Source organism: Macaca fascicularis, chromosome 13, assembly GCF_037993035.2.
Source record: "Macaca fascicularis isolate 582-1 chromosome 13, T2T-MFA8v1.1".
NCBI classification, from domain to species: domain Eukaryota; kingdom Metazoa; phylum Chordata; class Mammalia; order Primates; family Cercopithecidae; genus Macaca; species Macaca fascicularis.
The window spans coordinates 106289243-106294366 of record NC_088387.1 but is presented as its reverse complement, the minus strand read 5'-3'; positions in this window follow the sequence as shown (position 1 = coordinate 106294366).

Below are 5124 nucleotides of genomic sequence, written 5' to 3'. Positions count from 1 at the left end.
GGAAGGCAAAGGTCACATGTGGTCACTGATCTCAAAGAAATTGACCCAGGCAGCAAGACACATGCATGCAATTAAATCATACCCAAATATCTAAGGGTCATCACACACCTTTATAAGTTTTGTGCACATTTTGGGAATACGGAGAAAGTCACTGTAATTCCAGCTGGAGGAATACAGTTGGCTTTCACTGAAGAACTTTGAGGGCTTCAAGGGCCAGGTCACACTTCACAGCTGGAGAAGGAGAGGCTCAGAGGTGTGAACACACAGCAAATGCTTGGGGCAGGACCAGCCTTTGGGGCCAATGGTGTGGGTGGGGCGGAGGGGAGAAGAGGAGACAGATAAGGGAGGCTGCTGTGGGATGCAGAACAGGGAGCTACTGGGGTAGCAAGCCAGCATCATGTCTGGTCAAGTGTCCTCACCCCTGCCTTCCCTCCTAAGATCTTAGCACCAGTGTGGTGGCCACCCCAGCAGCCTTGGACCCCTGAAGCCTTGAGCACCAAAGCACACACAGCTGCCTCTGGCTGAGTTCTGTGGTCGCCTGCACCCCCTCCTCCTGCTTCCCCCTGGAGGTAGGCCCTTCCACTGCCAGGGGCCGCCTCCTCTGAGTGAGTGGTGCTGGTCCTCTCCAGGGAGCCAGACACTCTCACAGCCCGGGATCATACCACCAAGAGTGAATCCTCACTAGCCCTCTAAAATCGGAAAAGGGGACCCATCTCAGACAGTGCTGGGAGCAGCTGTGTGGACATCGACAGGGCTGAGAAGAGAATGTCGAACTCCAAAGCATCCCCAGTGCTGTGCCTTCCCATCCTGGGTGAGGGGAGTTCTGCAGGGGCACTGGGGAGCTTGTGTCCTGGGGTTCATAAATCATGTCTTTGGGGAGGCCTCCCTCACCCAGCATGGCTGGAGCAGGCCTCTCTCTCTCTCTCTCTCTCTCTCTCTCTCTCTCTCTCTGGCGCTCCTGGGCTCCTATGCGGCATTGACCACCGGGTACCACAGTTGAGCCTGTCTGCATCTTCATGCCTTCTGGGCTGGGAGCACCCAGAGGGCAGCGAGTGGGGCCTCCTTGTTTCTGAATCCTCAGAACTGGCACACACGGTAGGCAATCAACAAATGTGGATGGAAGAAGAAAAGCGAGCAAAAGAGGAAGGAAGTGGATGGAGGAGGGCATTGAGAAGGAGGAGTTCGGTGCTTGGAGCTGAGAGCAGGATGCACTGGGATTTCATTGGGTCTGATGCACTTTTGTCCATGTGAACCCCATCCTTTAAAAAAAGATTAGTAGTGGCTGGTCACAGTGGTTCATGCCTGTAATCCCGGCACTTTGGGAGGCCTAGGCAGGCGAATCACTTGAGGCCAGGAGTTTGAGACCAGCCTGGCCAACATGGTGAAACCCTGTCTCTACTGAAAGGTACAAAAATTAGCCAGGTGTAGTGGCGCACGCCTGTAATCCCAGCTACTCAGGAGGTTGAGGCATGAGAATCACTTGAACCTGGGATGCAGAAGTTGCTGAGATGATGCTGCTACACTCCAGCCTGGGTGACAGAGTGAGACTCCGTCTTTAAAAAAAAAAAAAAAAGGCCGGGCGCGGTGGCTCAAGCCTGTGATCCCAGCACTTTGGGAGGCCGAGACGGGTGGATCACGAGGTCAGGAGATTGAGACCATCCTGGTTAGCACAGTGAAACCCCGTCTCTACTAAAAAAATACAAAAAACTAGCCGGGCGAGGTGGTGGGCACTTGTAGTCCCAGCTACTTGGGAGGCTGAGGCAGGAGAATGGCGTGAACCCGGGAGGCGGAGCTTGCAGTGAGCTGAGATCTGGCCACTGCACTCCAGCCTGGGCAACAGAGCATGACTCTGTCTCAAAAAATAAAAAATAAAATTAAATAAAAAATAAAATTAAAAAAAAAAAACGTACAGTAGGCCTAGACACTGTGCTACTATGTCCAGTGAGGAAGTTGGCCCAGAGCATGCAGTGGTCACCTAGTAAGGAAAGGGACTGCCAGGCCCTAGCCAAACAAAACTGACCTTTTGTTGCAACAAATTCCTGGAAGCCCCGTCTTATGCCAGACATTAGCCATTTGTTTGCTGGATCTTGGGAAGAGCCAGAGGATGGAGGCAGGTGCTAAAGTGGTGGGCAAAGGGGCATGTTGGGAAATTGGAGCAGTGGCTCTCCATTGACTGCATGGAGGGGTCTTAATATTGGAAAAATGGGTATGGACATTCTGACACCTTTTTTTTTTGAGATGGAGTCTCACTCTGTTGCCCAGGCTGGAGTACAGTGGCGCGATCTGGGTTCACTGCAATCTCTGCCTCCTGGGTTCAAGCAATTGTCCTGCCTCAGCCTCCCGAGTAGCTGAGATTATAGGCATGTGCCACCACACCTGGCTAATTTTTGTAGTTTTAGTAGAGACAGAGTTTCACTATGTTGGACAGGCTGGTCTCAAACTCCTGACTTCAGGTGATCCACCTCCGCCTCCCAAAGTGCTGGGATTACAGGCATAAGCCACCATGCCTGGCTCTGATACCTTCTATAAGGCTTGGATGGAAGTAGAAATAACAAAATATGGCCACTGCAAAAATGCAAGATGAAGAAAAAGAAGGCAGTCAGCCCCAAGGCCAGGTGTCTGGTCTGGGTACCAGTGAAAGAGACAATTCATTGGCAGGCGTAGTCTTCAGAGGAGAGAGAAGTTCTGTTTGGGACACGTTGGATGTGGCGTATCTCTGGGATGTCCAGAAAGCAATGCCTGTTTTGTATAGAAGGGTGTAGACTTTCTAGGAAATAAGATGGGGATGTTATCAGAGATGTGGGAGGTATCAGTCAGCACATAGTAGGCTCTCAACTAGTCTGTCTTGATTTGGTGTTGCTGACACCCCAGGGCTGAATGAGAAACCTCTAACGTGAACACATCAGCCCAGCTTGGGAGGTGACTGGGAGGACCTCACGCAGACTGACTTTAAGGAAAAGCACAGAACATCCTTTGTCTGATTATGATCAACACAGACACCTGGAGGGTATATCTCAGCTCAAAGTTCCCTAGGTGCGCTGGGCTGTCAGAAGTCAGCGGGAGGGGCTGCCAAGAGTTTGTCTTGGATCTTGAAATCTGGGAGGCAGACGAAGAAGAAACTGCATTTTCCAAACCCTGAAGCAATACCTATTCTTCCTTCACATCTCCTTCTCTAAGTGTATTTTTTTAACCTTGTTAGTACATATTATATAATCACATTGTTCAAATATTTGAGATGGTGATTACACCACCATTCAATTTTAATTGGTACTTATGTTAATATGTCAGATGTTCTCAGGCAAAATTAATTAGGACTAAACAATTGATTGATGGTCTTTAAAATCCAAACTTTCAAAGAGGCAGCAGTTTCATAACCCATACCACAACTGTGGGGTTAATTTGGATCATAGCATTTATCAGCTCAGGGATGATCTTCCTTAAGACCAAATACTAGTCTATCAATAAGAAATAAAGGCCAGGCACGGTGGCTCATGCCTGTAATCCCAGCACTTTGGGAGTCCGAGGCAAGTGGATCACCTGAGGTCAGGAGTTCAATACCAGCCTGGCCAACATGGTGAAATCCCATCTCTACTAAAAATACAAAAATCAGCCGGATGTGGTGGCATGTGCCTGTAATCCCAGCTACATGGGAGGTTGAGGCAGGAGGATCACCTGAACCTGGGAGGCGGAAGCTGCAGTAAGCCAAAATTGTGCCACCGCACTCCAGCTTGGTCAATGGTACAAGACACTGTCTCAATGAAAATAAAGAAAAATGCAAAACATATAGTTGATCCAGGTGTGTTGGCTCACACCTGTAATCCCAGCACTTTGGGAGGTTGAGGCAGGCAGATCACTTGAGTTTGGGAGTTCAAGACCAGCCTGGCCAACATGGTGAAACCCTGTCTCTACCAAAAATGCAAAAATTACCTGGGCATGGTGGCGTGCACCTGTAGTTCAGCTACTTGGGAGGTTGAGGCAGGAGAATCACTTGAACCCAGGACGTGGAGGCTACAGTGAGCCGAGATTGTGCCACTGCACTCCAGCCTGGGTAACAGAGCAAGACTCCATCTCAACCAAACAAAATAAAACAAAACAAAAATACAGTTAAGAAACAGGATTTAAAATAACTTAGTCCAACTTCCTAAGACAGAAATCCCTTCTATAGCAAGTCAGATGCTTCACTAGCCTCTTTTTCAATCCTGTAAGTGTCAGAGATCTCAGTACCTGCCAAGACAGCCCCCTCCATTATTGGCTTGTTCTAATTGCTACCAAATTCTTTCCTATGTCATACTGGAATAGAGTTCCCTGTCCTTTCCTCTTGTCAGCTGTAAATTTCACTTTCTGGAGCAACAGCGAAATTCCGTTTCCCATTGGAAGATTCCTCCAAGAATTGACTCCTTGAAGAGAGAAAAACAAAAGGCTCATGAGATATCATACCCTCCTCCCCAGTGATTATATTAGGATGAAGCTCTTGGGAGATACGTAGAGGACTTCATTTCACATGGTGGTATTATAAGTCTACAAACTTAGAGTATTTTAGAAACCTCTGTTCTAAGGACGGGTGCAGTGGCTCACACCTGTAATCCCAGCACTTTGGGAGGCCGAGGCGGGTAGATCACGAGGTCGGGAGTTCAAGACCAGCCTGACCAAGATGGTGAAACCCCGTCTCTACTAAAAATTTTTTTAAAAATTAGCTCAATGTGGTGGTGGGCACCTGTAATCCCAGCTACATGGGAGGCTGAAGCAGGAGAATCACTTGAACCCGGGAGGCAGAGGTTGCAGTGAGTTGAGATCGCACCACTGCACTCCAGCCTGGGAGACAGGGTAAGACTCCGTCTCAAAAAAAAAAAAAAAAAAAAAAAAAAAAAAAAAGGAACCTTTGTTCTAAAAGGAGTTCTGAATAGATTGGTTAGTTGCTGTGGCTGCACTTGGATATGATTTGTTTAAAAGACAGCACACCTTAATGTCTTACCTAAGCTTTGCTCATTCAGGTGGATGAGCACCCCCCAAGACCACCAAGAGGATTACTACACAATATTAAATATTTTATTTTAAAATAAAATTGTATATACAAGTGTGTATTGACAAAAAAAAAATTTAATTATGTGCACTTGGTTAAATGCA